The sequence below is a fragment of the Tamandua tetradactyla genome, chromosome 9, assembly GCF_023851605.1.
Source record: "Tamandua tetradactyla isolate mTamTet1 chromosome 9, mTamTet1.pri, whole genome shotgun sequence".
In the NCBI taxonomy this organism is placed as follows: Eukaryota; Metazoa; Chordata; class Mammalia; order Pilosa; family Myrmecophagidae; genus Tamandua; species Tamandua tetradactyla.
Genome location: NC_135335.1, coordinates 97381957 through 97400348, shown reverse-complemented (window position 1 = coordinate 97400348; position 18392 = coordinate 97381957). Strand labels below are relative to the sequence as shown.

At 39.3% G+C, this 18392-nt stretch overlaps 1 long non-coding RNA gene across 2 annotated transcripts; it reads right to left on the bottom strand.

Moving 5' to 3' along the window:
* Nucleotides 1–5457: 5457 nt before the first annotated feature.
* On the bottom strand, nt 5458–11315 carry LOC143647286 (uncharacterized). 2 transcript variants are annotated; one of them, XR_013157954.1, is made up of 4 exons: nt 11102–11315; nt 10096–10398; nt 8051–8171; nt 5458–5678 (listed from the first exon to the last, which is right to left on the bottom strand). It is a non-coding gene; the product is annotated as an uncharacterized LOC143647286 (long non-coding RNA). The 2 variants fall into 2 exon arrangements; XR_013157953.1 differs by lacking the exon at nt 8051–8171.
* Nucleotides 11316–18392: the final 7077 nt, after the last annotated feature.

Below are 18392 nucleotides of genomic sequence, written 5' to 3'. Positions count from 1 at the left end.
TCCAGGGAAACTACCCGGAGAGAGAAGATTGTTGGTTACAATTCGCCGGTAAAGTTCCTCAATAAGTTCTTCAATAATTTCTTACATGTTTCCCATCATCTTTTACAGTTTCCCAAAGACAAAGTCACAGGAAGGCCACGAAGTGCTCTCACACCTCCCCCAAAGCTTCTAAATAGCTGTTCCTTATCTACTGTGACTGCCGGTTTTATCTAAAAAGGTTCTCAAACCCAAGCTGTAGAAGGCTTAACTTCGTGTCCTGTTGCCGCGGGAAAGCCCGGTGTATTAGGAAACTCCTTTCTTTGTATCTTGCGCCAGATCTAACCCTTGATAAAAACCGTGAGCCCTTGGCCGGCCTCAGTGGCTCCGTTTGAAAGGATATGCCTCTTCAGAGTGCAAAGAGAAGCTGAGATGCGTGAGTTTCCTGTGGACCTAGCTTGGGCTTTTCCAAAATGTATATATTTTTTTCCTTCAGGGAAGATTTCTAACTGAATCATTTTTGTAAGTTATTTTAATGCATGTGTCAAATCGAAAGTTGGGTAGAAATAGGTTGGTAAATTTACCAGTTGCTTTGTTTTTGTCCTTTTTTTTTTCGGTCAAATTTCTGGTATCTGGTATATGCATGGAGCCTTTTGTCAAACTGCATTTTCAGTGCTCATGCTGATAATGGCAATGGGAAGTAAATTTTCCCAGTATATGGGCTTTTTTCCTTATAGGTAACCAAGTTGACCCTACTAAAAACAAAAATACCACTATAACTCCAGAAAGTAAATACAGTTTAACCAATCGTATCCCATCATTCCACCTTTATAAAATTGAATTAAGCAACAGAAAATGCAAGAAGCTTGATGACTTATATTGGAGATCCACACAGTGCCCTCACTATTCATCCTTCTCCAACATCGCTTTTACTCTCTCACTGTATTTTAGCTCCTTAAACCAATAAGCTGTTACAAAAAATTATTGCCATGACAGCAGTTCCAAATTGACAAGCTGGTATGCGGCTTGGGGGAAACCCTTTAGTAATGGGCGATTTCACCGTAATGGAGAAGACAATGTGTTTTCTTGCTTTCAGCCCACACTATTATTGTAAACAAGTATTTTCCTAATAAGTTCCTCAGCTGATAGAGGCAAAGATCCATGTAGAAGACCCTCTTTCCTCCCAAGGGAGAAATTTGAGGGAACCCAGTAATTTTTCTGTTCCATGATGCATGTGCTCTGGAGTTCTAAGCATCTATTGCTAATTATTTTGCATTAAATCAAAGTTTAGACAGCAGGAATTATTGTTTTGCTTCACCTTGAACTGATCACTGATTAGTTCTTTCTTTAGCTGATTGCTACATATAGACTTAATACATCAAATATATCTGTAAATATTTTTTTAATGTTTTTATGAAATACACCAAACAGTGATTAGCAATGTTTTTCCAAATACTTGATCACAGGAGCGACCTCTTGTGTTCAAAGGGGAGATTAGACCCTTTCTTGTCAAAATGGACTCAATATTTTGACCTTTCTATATTCTGATAGGTCAAAAATTTATCTTTCAAAGCAGCAGTGGTATGCATCTCCTTGTGTGAACTCCTTTATTGAAGAGAGTAAAGACAGATTATAGGTAGTATGAATAGTTATAACACATAGTCCTCCCACCTTCTGATCACCCTAACACACTTTCGAGTGTCTCTGAATATAAAAGTTGCTGTGATTTACGTTCCGCTTGAGTCTGTGGCATCTGCCCATTTGTGCTTGTACACATTTTCCGATATGCAACTGTTACACCTAAGCTTCCTGGTGGGCTCTTATGACTGTTTTGCGTGCTGTTGCTTTCTTTCTCTGCTCTAATTAAAACTTAAATATTCCACACCCAACTTAATGCTGGGTGCAGATTCTTAGGAAATACAGTGTTCTCAAGCTGCTTTTCAAAAATTGAATAGGTTTAATTGCAATTTTAAAATAATATTGTGCATTTAGTATTTATTCCCCAACAATCTCAGGCAGATATAAATGGATTTTAAGTTGGTACTTTGAGAAACTATAAACAGTAAATGGAAGATCTGTCTCCTCCCCAACTAAGCAAGATTGGAAGGGAGAGTCTTTGAAATCAGCTTTCTCTGAGCTATAGATTTGCTTACTGCTTCTTGGGATCTTATTCCAGGGAGGTGATGTTTTATGTTTGGCCCACATCATAATCCAGTTAGAAAGAATAGAATCATAATTGGGCCACCAGTTTCAATGTGTAGTGTATTCAGACAGGAAAGAAAATAACTGAAGGATTTATATTTTCTGATATCCACAAGTGAAGAATTTGGAAGCCACATTGGATTTAACTATATTATTTATCTATGAAAATAAGTATGGAATATATGTATGTGTTCTGTTCTCCCTTCAGTTTTTACTTTTTCCATGTAGTCTCTTATGTAGAATAAGGCTATGCAAACTATCAGTATCTTCCATCACGTCCAGGGGTCAGATAAAATTATATGCGTGGTAAGGGAGCCATGATTAACCCCTTATATCCCAACAGGAACGGCTTGTGGGTGTTTAGAGCTAATTTGCCTGTATTCCTCTCACTGATGCTGGATTATTGAGTATAAACAAGATAATCTGTGCTATAGTTTCAGAGAAAAAGAGACAGAATCTGTCTCCATGTACCCTTGGGTATGAAATGATTTTGTTTCTTATGTATTTGTAATGCTAAGCAATGGTAATAAAGGCAGTTGTTAACAGCAATAAACTTAGTTATGGATCTCATTTTAGTGCTTTGGACTCCTGCTGTTAATGTGGTTTTGTTGCGCGTCAATTAACCGGTTAAAATAATTTGGTTGAATTAGCAAGAATTTTCTTCTGCACGCAGAGCTCCCAGCCTACGTTTCTGAGTTCAGGTAGCTGTTTCCATCACCGGCGCTCCTTGCATTCTTTCCTGGCAGCCGGCAGCCCGGTGGCCGCGCTAATGTGCGGTCTGTTGTGGGTTCTCAGCCGAGAAAGAATTCTTTGCTCCCGTTAGCGGCAAAGCCGCAAGCCTTAGGGCATTGCTGAGAACTGGAATTTTCCCCACCGCACTGCCCGGAACTGTTCGGCTGAGCGAGGTCAGAAATTTGCATCCTCCCTTTAAAATTGTCCTTCTGGAAAAGTGTTTATGATTTCTCAAAAGCAGGTAACAATGCCAGGTGAAATAGTTTTCCTCCCCCCCCCTTTTTTTTTTCATGTTTTGTTGGTTTGCTTGTTTCTTTTTGAAACCCCAAATGACTTAGAACAGGCGAGTTTTAACCTCAATGGGAGCTCTGCATGGAGCCCAGGTTGGAGCCAGGAAAATAGCGCTGACTAAGGGGTTTTGACCCGGGGACGCTCTGAACCAAGCATCGGGCAAAGCCGTCTTAAGTGTGTCATATTCTCGCCGGGATCGTTGGGTTCTGAAGCGGTGAAGAAGCCTTTAGTGTCCAAGTCTGGGCAGTTCGGTTTAAATCTACCACATCTGCACTGGATCAAGCTAAATATTCATGGGCCCGCCTGCGCTCTCCGGAAACCCGGGGCTAGTTAACAACTCAGTGGAGTTGATCGAATGACATTCTTTCTGAAAGAAGCGACACCCGTTCTCCACTGCGATCCTGTCCGATGAGCAGCTCTGAATTTAGAGCCAAGGGATTGATTTCCACCGTCTGCTGGAGGTTTACCGGGAACGAGCAGGGAGGGGATGCGAGGATACCTTGAAGGAGGTCAAGTAGGGGAGCAGCAAAAAATTGCCAGCCAAGGGGTGGGGGTGGGGGACGGGGAGGGAATTGGAAGCCCGGAAATCTCACAGGACGCCTCAAATTCGGAATTCAGTGCTTGAAAACTAGTCTCGTAAAATAGGTGAACTGGGCTGGAGTTCTTGGGTGGGTGGCCGATGCGTTGTCAAGAGTTACAGCCATTTTTCTATGAATTAAACTGTTAGCTAAAGTGGGTCAGGACCACTTAGGGCAGTTAGGGAGTGTAGGTGAGGGATCTTATTTAAGGGGGGTGGTGAGAAAGCAACCCTTGATGGCACCTTTTGAGTGTAGAAGGGAAGGTAGGTTGGGGAATGCCAAGTCAATGTGGAGGTAAAACTGTGGGGACAATTTTGGAGGTCGCTGGCTTCTCCGATTCTGCTGAGGTGAATGGGGTCCGGGTGGATGGGGGAAGGGGACGTGATGAGGGCGGGCGCATGTGCATTTAGAAAGATCTCCGCCCCCAAATCCTTGCCACGAAAACTAATCGAGTCTTTGCGACTTCAGATGGAGAGAAAGAATTCGCCCTGCCTGTCTCCCCGAAAAATACCAACTGAGAAGAGCAAACGAGCTCAGGACGCGACCCCATTCAGAAAGAGCGTCAGTTGATCAAGTCGCCAGAGTTATTAACTTGCTCCCAGAAGGGGTCAAGAAAGCTTTTCCCCTCCCCACCCGCTCACCCAGGCATCGCCTGACTTCACCTGGCTCTACCCCAGGTGGGCTCTAGTCGAGAGCTGGGCAACTCTAGTCCCACCGTCCTGTGGGGGCTCAGAAGCCCTAAGAACAGGTTTCTCTTCTTTCCAAGCACCCCAGCGGCCCGCGTTCATGCACACAGGCGGCTAGTGATTTGCCCTACCCTGAGGCCAGAGGAGAGTAACTCAAAACAAAGATACCCCCCCCCCCCCCCGCCCTCTCGGCCTTTTGGCCTCCCTCCCTCCAGATTTGCAGTTTTCCAGCATTCTCGCTGGACCAATTCATTTTTCCTATTCCATCTTACTTTTGACAGAGTAGAAACAAACATTCCTATCTTTCTACTCCGCACGTCCTAACTCCTGTTACAGTAAAATAGTAAGTTAAAGTCCCCCACCGGGTCCCTGGATGGCAGCATCTAAAGAGGCCACCTTCAGTTTCTTAGTGCGTGAATCTTTGCACTCAGATTCAGGATCAGGGCGCCCCGCACCCTCGGTCGCGCGTCTGCAGCTCCTTGTGCAGCCAGTCCTATTATTTGCAGCGCAGGTCACTAAAATAAGGAATCCCAGACTGCCAGTTGCCTGCTGTGGGCTTGGAGATCCCCCTCCCCATCACCTGGACGCTGAGAGCGCAGGAGAAAGTGCGACCTCGAGTAGCTGGTGGAGCTGTGCGACCCATAGGGAAGGTTGAACTTTTAGTCTTAGGTTGGCTTCTCTCTCTGATGCAGATCCAAAGATCCAACCTCCCAGCCACCCCCCCCCCCCGACTAAAACGAAAGTGTGGAAATGAAAGAATCAAGTTGCCATTTTAATTGCTTCAAACTCTTTGTCGAATCACTTCTGTCAAAGGTTCAACTTCGCTGACTACGTTCCAGAAAATTGTAAGGAGACTGTTTCCTTTGCCATTCCCTTGGTGGCAGCTCCAGGAAGTTATAGCAGCACGGTAATTGGTACTGGATATTTGAATGAATAATTTAATCCTAAAATTCACCCCCCCAAAATATTGAGATCCACAGTATTAGGTGGCTATTTTTTTTTTCATTTTATTTTATTCATTTTGCGTGGCAAATGTTTGAATGAGAAAATGAGAGAAGCACGCAGCTTGTATGCACTTCTGTGTTCTGAATGCCCTGCTTTCAGGCAGGGGACCCACTGATTACCCGAGGCACGTGCTCCTTTGTTGATTTAAGAGTTCACCGGGAAAAACGCAACAATTACCACGTTGCCATTCTCAATTGTCTTTGTCCATCTGGTAGGTGTGTATGATTTGATCAAAAAATGAAAGTAAATGTCATTTTCTTAAGCTAAAAAAGTGTAATGATGGTAATAGAGGTCCGTTTTAATTTTCACTTGCTTTGTTTATAGATTTTAAGTACCTAACATTTATAAATATATGAAATACGCCAAGAGCATATAGCATATCCTTTTTTGTATAATTATGTGTATTATATACTAATTATATACTAATGATAACAGTTTAACATTACAAGATAATTCCATTTTGTTTTATATAAGTTCATTTAAAATATGTATCTTACTACCTATTATTCTGAATCTCCAGGCATACCATATCAGCAGTAAAAACCTGAATAAATCCTAGAAAATGTTTAAGAAATGACTGTGCTTAACTTTTGTGGTTTGACAACATCTTGTTGATATTTACTTAAATGTACATATTAATATATTGGAATCAAAGTAGCTATGAATAACAACACCATCTCATAATTTATATGAAATTAATATAAAGTAAAGAGCAAGTATAACGAATTTCTATAATATCTAGTTTGGGTCCATTATCAAAATATGATAATAATAATAAGATTCATATGTATAACAAATATATAGCTTTCACTGTATCAGTGTTCAGTCTAGACATACAGACATGATATGTGCTATCACCTGAATAGAGCAAAATTGATGTTTTGCCATATGTTAATAATCCCTTCCCTCATGGATACTTGTAATGTCTTAGAAAGATCACAGCATCTTGAGCTATAATGCTACAACAGAAATTACATTATTACTCATAAAAAGCATCCTCCTGACTTTCACTTAAATATCAAGACCCAAATTATTTTACTTCTCACTTCAGAATGTGGTACAATGGGCTGTTTCAGCTTCTTGGTCCAGTCTTAAAATTTATTTTACCCTCTTCTTTTTATGGGTTGCACAAACCATTAATGACAGTAATGATAACCTCTGCATATCATCACTAACTTTGGATTCTCATATAATGTATGAAAAATATAAATCATATCTTTAGGTCTCACTATGTTTCCTCCAGTCCTGAGATGTTACTGCAGCTGACCCAAATGTCACATGCTTGTGCTTCTCCATTGTCCTATACCCAGGCCATCGCAGATCTGCTGATGTGATCTTTGGATATCATGTACCAGTGCAAATATGTCCTTTTGGATTATGCCAGCTGTGTGGAAGCAACATGAGTACAGTTCTCAAGGAAAATATAAGTGGATAGAAAAATCACATTTTTTAACATGGTGGTAGAGAAAGAGCTGAATGGAGGTGACTTTATCAGTCATCAAAAAAAAAAAAGACAAAAGTAGGTGTTTGGCTAAGATGAGAAAAGGAATCAAATTAGGGACAGACAGAGAAAACTCATTGAGGAAAGAAAAAGTGGGGTAAATGTTGAGAGCAACAAAAGAAAGCAATGGTGCTTGGAGACACAGTTCATCCTGAGAGAACATGCATATAAGGGCAAAACCCAGATCCAGGATGGGTATGTATTAGATGGAGCTTGGGGAAAATTCAACTTGGTGGTTATTTTAATCTGACATTTAAAGCTTATAAAGTCTTGTTTAAGTAAGTGTTTTTTTTTTGTAGAATATTTGGCAATAATTTTAAAAGGTATTGTATCTTTAAACATATTATACTAGAATGCTTCCCAAAAGTAAACTCACTATTGGTAAGCTGCATCAGCACAGAAAATACAAACTAGTCTAACTGCCATAAAATGGATTCCTATGACTTATGTAATTAGGTTCACTTAACAATAGAATTCAGGACTCAGGAAGGAGAGAAGACCAAATCTGAGAAAGAATTAAACCAGCCATTTCACTTTTTACATATTGGATTATACAAGAAAGTATAATAACAAGTATTCGGAATTGCTCATTTAAACCACAATAAAAGGTCTTGTGAAAACACTGCAAGGCAACTTGAATGGCAGCCAGCAAATGACTGTTAGGCTAGCAATTCTGACCAAGCTTTGCATTCTCCTAAACTAATTCTTATGTGAGGTGAATGTAAACCAAAGCCATGAGGGAGCAGTCTTTGTGCCATGTACTTGAGAAGAGTTTGAGTGTCCAAAATGTTGGAAAGGTGAGGTATAGTTGTTTTCGTTGAATCTATTCTGGAGGTCACAGTGTCAGAATGTCGTCTGCATATGTGCACAAAGTACCAGGCCCATAAAAATCTGATAGGAGGCAGCAGTGCCCCATCAAAGGTCACACCCAGCCAGCATCCAATGACATTTGAAAAGCATCTGCTATAGAGAAGAAATATGAAACTGACAATGCAGCAGCAGCAGAGATAGATTAATCATGGTAAAATACTGAGCAAAAGACAGCAGATTCTGCCAAGCATGAATATTTCTCTACTCACATGTTTCACAAAGTACACTCTTCAAAGTACAAGCCAATTGGCCAAGGTCACGTTGATCTTTGTTAGGCTAAAAGAAGTAGCCACCAACTGTATCCCATGACAGATACAGAACACCTAAGGACTGTGTAATGTGGAAAAAAGGGGAAAGCATTTGTGGTTCAACATTAGAAATACTTCTGATAATGTGGTCATCAAAATGGCATTCTCCCTCATTGCTCATGCAGTTCACTTTAGGATAATACTGATTTATAAATATTATTAGTTGCCATTAGCCTGTGGACCTCCAAGGCTATTTATTTTTAAATGTATATCCCTCATATTTTTAGACTTCATCTTGCCTCATTTCATAGTCTGTCCTCATTGAGATATCCTTTGTATAAACAAAACATGCTACATAACAGCTTTTGGAAACAGAAGAGTCTGTCACTAAATGGTGTGGTTAGAGGACTCCAGGCAGGGCCCCCGAGAGTGAAATAGCACCCCTAGTATCTGTCAAGGCACCTCGAATATTGATTTACTCCTTTTAAACTTGTAAAGGCTCTTTCCTTTTCAGGGATTTTAGTTTAGTTTTGTTTGTTGGTTTCTAATTCAAAATGCCAAAGTTTTCTGTAGTTCGTATTTTTTACCATTTCTTTACCCTTTTGAATCATTGTGAGAGCTTTTACAATAAATATGTTGATAATGAGAGAGGAAAAAGGAGGAAAAGAAGGCTTAAAAAAGGAAATAAAGAGAATAGATCTAAAAATAAGTGATACGCAGTGGAATATTACTCAACAGTTAAAATGCAGGTGCTATACTGTTGGTATATGCTGTAACATGAATGAACCCCAGAGTAAATATGTTGAGTGAAAGAAGTCAGACTCCCCCAAAATGCACACACTGTATGATTCCATTTATATAAAACTCTAGGAAATACAAACTAATGTATAGTGATAGAAAGCAGATCAATGGTTGCCCGGGGATTAGGGGTTGTGGGAAGGAAGGGATTGGAGGGAAGAATTACGAAGGTGCCTCCACAAAACTTTTGGAGGTGATGGATAGGATATGGTGATTGTTCCATGGATATATGTATATGTCAAAACTTGAATTATACACCTTAAAGATGTTCAATTATTGTGTATCAACTATGCCTCAATAAAACTATTAAAAATAAACCTCAAGAAAGAAACCGAGCATTTTGCTGCTGTATTGTTATTGTGGTTGATATTATTACTATCATATAACTTTTTACAATAAAGTGATAGAGAAAAGGGCAAATGAACATCATTGTAGAAAAGTCAACCAGTTAATTAGCTAATGTTATTTAACACCCAGATGCAGCGAAATAAGATGCCTGAAGGAAGAAAATAAGGAATTTACCTAAACTATAGGTCTAAGTGGTGTTTTGTCAGTAGTTACTCAGGCATGCCAATCTGAAATTAATATTGCCTAATCCTATATATTTTTAAATTGTGTGTGTATGTGTATATATTACACAAAATTTCCCATGCTAACCATTTTAATTGTATGCTTCAGTGATATTAATTGCATTCACAAGGTTTCATTACCATCACCACATCCATCACTAAGGTTTTTTCATGACTTGAAATAGAAATTCTACCTCCACAATAATTCCCTATTCCCCACCCCCAATCCCACATCAAGTCATCTCTAATCTATTTTCTCTCTCTATTCTAATCCTATAGTTAAGTGCTCTCCCTTCTTGTTCTGATATTACTATTAAAGATCCCAAAATACACTTTTAAGAAAACTTCCCTAATATCTTACTTTCCCTGAAGACAAATTAAATCTATAATTTCTAACACTACAAAGATATTTTTAAAATGATATATCACATTCTACTTTGTTTATGTATAGGTTTTGCCATCATCTCTATAAACTCTAAGTTTTTGAGAAAGAGTCCATACCTGGTCCATCACTGTAAACTATGATCCGCTACAAATCTTTGGTGAATTATTGAGAGGTGCCCCAGCCAGATTGTTGGGGTCCTCTTGCATTTGGCAGAATTTCCCAGATGTCAACTGCCAGCTCACCCACATACTCACCTGAGCAAATGTATCACTTTGTAGATATCCTGTTCTGTCTTCCCAATGGGTCCTGGAGTCAGCTTGATTCATGTCTGAGCTCTCCTACCCTTCAGGCACTGCCTCTGACACCTGGCTGCACCCCAAGTTTCTCCAGCCAGGTTCGCCACTCTCCTCTTTGTGCACCTTATGGATAGGTCTTCAGCATTTCCCTAGCTCACTCCTAGCTCATAAACTCAAGTTGCTCTTATCTGGTCTCAATATCTGTTTTTTAGAGAGTTGTATTGGTTCTATGTTTAATCACTCAGCAACACCCAGGTTTTTCTGAAAGGCAGAAAGAAATGGGAAAGAGAAATGATGTAAATGTGTGTGACAGTGCTTAAATATAAGATTTACGTCTCTCTTTTTTTCTTTTGGATTTGGGATTTGTATCTCACTGGCCAAGGAAAAGAATCAGACAGTTTCTTTGCCTGTCATTCATATTTAAAGATCTTTCCATAGGGCAGGACGTGCAACCAGTGGGGAAGCAAATAGCACTGTTAAAGACGGGAGAGTATGAGGCATTTGGGGACAGACGAGACAGAGCAAGGTAAGGAGATTTAGAGCATTAGTGTTAGCTAGAATTCTTATTTTGACTAGAAATATAAAGTTGGCTTTTCTTTTAATATACTTGTGTTTGTTTTAAGGATTCAGTTTGAAAATTTGCTCTTATTGGAAAACTTTTAAAGACATTGGAAGGCTCACACAAGGGTTTTCTTTTCCTCTTTTTCCCCTTCCAAATAAGAGATTGCAGTTTGCATGCTAAACGTCCATTTCTCCTCCCCTTCCTTTCTCCAGCCTTCTTCTTTACTAATAGAATCCTGTTTGCTTGTTTATTTTTTTTTTCCTACTGGCTATATCCCCATGAAAGTAGTCTTATTTCCCAGCTTCTCCTGTAGTTGGATTGGCCAATAAGGTCTAAGTGGAAGTTGATGTGTGGATCATCTAGGAAAACGGCTTTAAAGGGGAACAGATAACGGGCATGTACCTCTCTTGCTCCTTTTTCTTCCCTTTATTCTTGATTGAAACTTGGGCCTTGTGGCTGGAACTCCAGCAGCCATCCTGCTAATTTGGAGTCACCTTGAGGATGGACGCAGGTGCAGTAGGTAGAAGAGCAGATGGAGGGGTTGCCTGGTCTCTGATTATTTTTTAGAGCCATCATCCTGTCTCTGGGCTGTTGGGTTAGTTATTTGCTGCATAACAAATCACCACACACTTTACATCTGAAAACAACACTCATTTATTATGTCACAGTTTCCATGGTCAGGAGTCTGGGGTACAGCTTACCTGGGTGTTCTGATCAGGGGCTCATGAGGCTGCAGTCACAGTGTCAGCCAGGCTGTCTTCTCTTCAGAAGACTCAGTTGGGGGAGGAATCCACTTCCAAACTCAGGTTGTTGGCAGCTTTAGGATGAAGTCCCCATTTACTTGCTCCTTGTCAGCCGGACGATACTTTCAGATCCTAGCTCAGGTTCTTGTCATCTGGCCACCTTCAGAGGCAGCTCACAACATCATTGTCTGCTTCTTCAAGGACAGCAGAAGAATCTCTGTCTTCAGGAAGGACCCAGTTGCTCTTTCAAGGGCTTTCACCTGAGGAAGTCAGGAAACCCAACATAATCTCACGTTTGATTAACTTGAAATAAGCTGACTTGGTTCCTTACTTATATTTGCAAAGCCCCTTTAACCTTGCCATAGATCATAACCTAATCTTGGGAGCAAAATAATATCATATTCACAGGTCCTGTCCACACTCAATGGGCATATGTAGCAGAGGATGCGTGCCTTTGGGGTCATTTTCTTGCAGACAGGAATATCTGTAATGCTTATAGGCAAACACAATTCCTAACTGGTTACACTCTCCAGAATTGAAAATATGGTTATAGAGAAATAAAAGCCCTTGTTCAAACACCTCACATCTCTTTACTACCTAAGAGTTAATACTATTAGCCAGTATTAACTATCCCCCCAATCCTTTTTCTATGCATTACATATACACACACATTATATGTGTTTATATACACACATATAATAAATACATGTAGTTATACATTTACAAATATTCCTCAATGCATATTTTCTATAAATTGAATAACATAATAATAATCTGGTATAATTTTTATATATGTTAATGCCTTCCAGTCTAAGATGACCAGGAATTCCCCTGTAGTTGAACAAGTTGAATATATTTCTTACTGCAAGGAAGGATACTACACACCATGGACAATGGTGGAGTATCTTAGTAGGAAAATGCAAGAAAGGATTGAGAGTATTTGCAGGAGCTTTCCCTAGCTCCGGCCTGGGGTCTTCCTCGCAGCGAGACGGGGAACTCGGTAGCCGACTGGTCCCGGGGCTCGAAGGTCTGGAGGGCGCGCGAGACGAAGAACGACTCGTGGGAACTGGAGGAGCTGGCAAGGCGTGCGCACCAGAACATTTATTAGAGGAAGTACAGAGCTTTATATAGTGGCGAGGCGGAAATGGGGGGGGCCAGGGGAGGCGCGCTGCATGATTGGTGAGGAGGCTAAGGGGTGGCAGCGAGGGATTGGGTGAGCTGAGAGCAGAAAGATCCATTGGGATAGCTTGAATATGTTGCTAGGCAGAGAGCTAGAGGAACGGGCCGAAATTACATCCGGCAAGTATTTATACTTTAGTTGGATGATTGGGGGGGGGGGGGGGGGGTTCAACATATTGGGGGTTTGCTGGCTCTGGGTTAGGTGCTCTCAGGAAGCTGGGATAATTCTGTGATTGGGTATCTTAATCAATCTTACCTCAGAGGAGGGAGACCAGAGAGGGAAAGAAGCTGTAATTAGTAAAGAAGGTGCAATCATTGAAATAAACCGGTTGAGGAAGACGCTTCATATATTTATGGTTTGCAAAGTGACCTGGATTTTGCCTGTGCTTACACAAACTTTGAAATTATCTTGCTTTCTGTCTCACTTCTTCATGACCCTAGAGTTACCTTGTCTACTGCTGATGTTCTGTGAAATTGTTCCTTCCCAACCAGAGGACGCCAAGGCCTACCTCTGGAGGCCAGGCTAGATCCCAAACCACAGAGGAGGCCCAATTGCAGATGTCAGACCAGTTCTTGGATGTCAGGGCTACTTTCCCTTTTTTTCACAGAGAATCTCTCTAATGAGACAACAAAAAAAGATATTACACAGAAATTTATATATGTAGTGTAATGCAGTTGATAATTCTCACCTTTTTCGAACACATTTCAATGTTATCTTTAAAAACCTTATGTTGGGAGACTTTATTTATATTACATATATTATGCATATATATACTTTTATTTGGGGGGGAGGTGCATGGTCCGGGAATTGAACCTGGGCCTCCTGAATGGAAGGTGAATATTCTACCACTGAACCACCTGTGTACCCCATATATATATTTATTTTCCAGTGTCTGCCATGCAAAAAATATATATATGTATTTTTGCATGGGCAGACACTGGAAAATGAACCTAGGTCTCTGGCATGGCAGATGAGAATTCTGCCTGCTGAGCCACTGTCATGCTGCCCTATGTATGCTGTTTCTTAGATAAAACATTACTAACTATCACATTCTGGATCCCTGCAATATCTTGATTGGTCTCTGTTTCCAAATTGTGTAAAATAAACAACTAGCTGCTGCTGCTAATATCAACAACATTTTCTAAAAATATGTTGAGTATGTTGTCTCTCTAAATATTTATCTTTTACAAATAATCTCAATAAGCTATATTTTGGGAAACTTTTTGGGTGGGCAAATAAATACTTACCACTGCAACAAAATGAAGAACAGTTCAACTCTCCTCTAGCATTGAGATTCTTTTCTTTTTTAGTATTCTAAATACCTTTGAGCCAAAATAGACCATGATCTCTGATTTTGATTTTCGTTCTAAAGTTGGAGAAAGTAAGATTCTACATACTAGGGGAAGAGGTCATTTCCAAACTCATTCTGAAGTACCCAGTACAGCCATGTACACTTCTTACATTTCTAGTTTTTCCAGTATGTCATAAGCCTTGTCTACAAAGTAATTACAAACTTAACTGAAAGAGAATGTGAATTACTTGTCCAGATTAGTTAGAATGACCTGTCATTTCTGGGAAAAAAAGTCAGAAAGTGAAAGTTATCTCTGATTATTTGGATTGAATTTCAGTGTTCAAAGGACAGTCTTCTACAAATCTTTCCATTGAATGTAGTTGAAAGAGGTATAATATAAGCAAAATATTGCACCATCTTTCCTCTCTGTAGCTCCAGGAAAGATGCCATAGAATCAGGCAGTTTACATAGAGTCCTTGCTTGAGGTGAATAAGCAATTGCCATCAGCCTACTAAGCAGCCAAAAAGAGACCAAATCCATTATTCAGTTTCCTGGCCCTTGTTCTTGCCAGGCATTCTATCTACTTGCCTTCCGCAGTCTGTAAACTGAAATGTTGCTTCATATCCAGGTCATCTGGTGAGTCAAAAGAAAAAGGGAATTGGCCTTGCTGACTCTTGAAAAGAGTCCAGACTCTTGAGAAGGCAGAATCAAGAAGTTAGTCGGTTTTTTGTACCTCCCACATTCTTCTGATGTCCCCTATTACTGTCAGGTACTGTAGCCTCCCAGGACCCTACTATGGCATTCTGCCAACGGGTGAACTCTGTGGGGAGTAGAGTTTGAAGACCAGTGATAGTTCTGATTGAGTCAAGTGCCCAACATTGTGACCTAGGCTATCATACAATAAGGAGAGTTCTCAGATCTTGGTTCGTTCATTCTCCATTTGTTCTCTCCTTTGACCTGTCATTGAGATGCCTAGACTTGTCTCAGCTGATGCTGCTGACAGGTTGAAGCAGCCATACATCAGCTATAGTTTAATTGGTTTCATGCACCAACCCAGAAAAGGCATTTTACATGTATCTGCTTCAGATTTCATAAAGGCAGGGATGGAAATCTACTCCCAGAGGAGTTACAGTGTAAGTTTTAGATGCAAGAGATAGATGAGACTTATATATAAACCTAATTTTCCTTTCTTATCATTTGCAGAGCCCACCTTTAACTTTTAATTTTATAATTTAGTGTCATAAAGTTAATGTGAAAACAAATAGGATAATGATATGAAAATTATTTATAAATTATAAAACAGATCAGTTCAATAAGCTGTGTTGCTGAAGCAGGAGTGATAGCATTATAATTATCATTATTACCTCTATTATTATTTACTGGTAGTACTAATAGTAGCATTAGGAAGAACATAGTCATAACAGGTTCCTTCAAATGGTGACAGACTTATAGATGAGAAATACACAAAGGATTTAATTGCTAGTTAATCATTTGCTAATTATATTTATTTTAGCCATGTAAAAATATATAGATTTATTATTCTCTTAGAGATGTAGGGAAATATACTTGGAGGGATCTATAGCATACAAGTAAATACTAATGTGATCACCTCTTCATTAATTTTGTGCATATACGTATTACAAATGAGATCCTTGGTATAATGTACAGTATAATATCACAGCATTATAATGTAGACTGCACACGTACTATAATCTCCATGAAGTTAAAGAAGAGCTAATACCTCATACTCAAAGAGAGATCAATTATCATTTATATTAATTAGGGCCTTATCTTTAGTTCTGTTGCAAGAAGCAAATTATTTATTAGCTTAAATTACATGATTACAATATTGTGTAAAAAAATGTTAAATTGACCTTGGTAATGCAAGCATTCATATACACTTGTGCGTTTCAAGCACATTATGTATTATTAACAAGTACCAGTAATTCTAATGAAGGCTGCTCAGGGTAGTTCAAACAAATGATTAGTACAGATAATATTAGCATAAATCTTTCCTGCTCTGAATATGTCTACAGAAATAGGAATCTACTTTATAGTTAAATGCAAGTGCTAAAATTATAATTTTAATGTGCATATTTAATATATTAAATTGGTTTTATATTTTCACAATCCTTTGATTTGAGGCATTTTTAAAATACATTATCTAAAGAGTGAAACCTGTTCTTGTATCTTTGTTTCAGTGAGAATGTAGAACTGACACTATTGTATTTCCATATGTAAGACTCTTTGTTGAATTTCCAGAAGTATTAGTGTGCATTGAGTCATCCACAGTCTTCTGCTCTCCTTTTGACATTCATCCATGAATAAGGTAGAAAGAGGGAGTGGGGTTAAGAGTTAAAGTAGAATCTGTAGCAAAATGGTAACCCAAAAGAAGTTAAATTTATGTAGAAATCAAAAGCCCACTTGATGAGGGAACTTTGCTTTTATTTCCCAGATTCTTTCATCAAATACCTGTGGAGCATAAATTGCAGGGTGTGTGATATTGCAAGATGGAGGGAGAATTTCATGATTTGTAGGAAATATAATTACTTAACCAATTTGAGATGACTGGTGGAGGGTTTAGAAATTACACTCTATTATTACTTAACCTAATTTGACTGTGGTCCTTTTGATGAATTAAGTGTGTATGTTTGTGATTTGAGGATGTACAAAGGAAATTTCTGTTTACTGGCAACTTTGACTAGGGCTTTCTTAGGCATTATTAAATCTGTATGTCTGTATACATAGTATCAACAGAGCCAGATGTAAGGTGACAAATGTATTTTACCATTTTGGGTATTTATTTTCACAACATAGCAAATTTGCAGATGATTGACTGAGTTTTTCCTTTTAATCCAGGTAGTTGGCATTGCATTTATATTGTTTATAAAATCAGCCATAGTAATAGTATTGATAGACTTAATTGTGCTCCTGAAGGGCACATACATTTAAAAAATTAAATTCTATTTACTATTCATTTATTGTTGTATTGATATATGTTAGATCTGATTGACCCTCAAATTGCAGTGGCTTGGATTACTTCAGTGAAAAATGTTTCTATTCTTCTTTCTGCCTTTGCTAATCATTTACAAATTACCGAAAACACTTTTGATTTTTTGCTTTTAAAAGATCTGTTTGGTTGTGCATTTTGTAAAGTTTAACTCGTCATATGAATAGCCACCGTATTTTTTTCCAAATAGGGGAGCTTTCCGTTTGAAAGGTGAAGAAATTAAAATTTTAATTACCATTTTAAGTTGAAGACCATTTAACTGTCTTAAAATTTTCTATGCTTTTATGCCTTTGGAGCACCTCAAGGAAATGTTAAGACTCAATTAATTGGGTCTGAAATGAAGACTTATGAAGAAGATCTTCGTTATCATAAATCAGTCAGTGCCCTGGCAGTGGCCAGGTGGCACAGTCAAAGGTTTTGATTGGAGAGTTTTTGACGAAAAGATTATTTTTGGAAGTATGGGAAGAGTTAAAAAAATTAAAAGGGTTGAAGCAACCTGGACTTGCACTGGTGGGGAGCTATTGCCACCCTAACTAGCATCCTGGAAGCTGTAAAAGGAATGGAGATTTTCCTACAACAGTGGCTGCAGGAAAACACCATCACTGCCAAATCTGCAGTGACTTGGGCTCTCTTAAAGATAAGTACCCCAGTCTCTCTCTTCCAGCATACCAGTTTCTTGCCAGCGTCACCCAGGTGGTGACCCTAGCTAGAAGCCACAGCTCAGCCTTCTCAGGCATACAGCAAGAAAGAAAAGCATGGGAAATGGATCTGGGAATTCAGAAGGAAACAATCAGTTCAGATCCTGTATTGCTGCCATAACAAATTACCACACATTCGGTAGGTTAAAGCAACACAAATTTATTATCTTACGTTCTGGAGGTCAGAAGTCCTAAATGAAGGTGTTAGCAGAGCTGTGCTCCTTTGGAGGCTCTAGAGGGGGAGGCTTTGCCTTGCTTTCTTTCCTTTTCTAGCTTTTCCAGGCCAGCTGCATTCCTTGACGTGTGGCCCCTTCCTGGAGTCATTCTGACCTTGGCTTCTTTTTCAGCTCTCCTTTTATCACCCTGACATTCCTGCCTCTCTTTTATAAGGACCCTTGGGATTATATTGGGCCAAACTGGATAGTTCAGGAAAATCTCTCCATTTTAAGATCTTTAAGTTAACTGCACCAGCAAAACCCCTTTTGTGATGTCTGGTAACATATTCACTGGTTCTAGGGATTGGATGAGGACATTTTTTTTTCCCCATGGGCAGGCACCGGGAAATGAACCTGGATCAATGAGACATTTTGAAGGGCCACTTTTCTGTCTCCCACAGACCCCAACCAGCTATTGATATGAAAGAAGTTGATGTTTCTGCTATAAGGGGAATAAAACTTGAGATGCTGTTACAAATTGCACAATCAAGAAAGATTTGCTTTTAATAATTTGAAAAATATTTTCTTTTTTGAAGAACATACAAAAAAGTTAAAC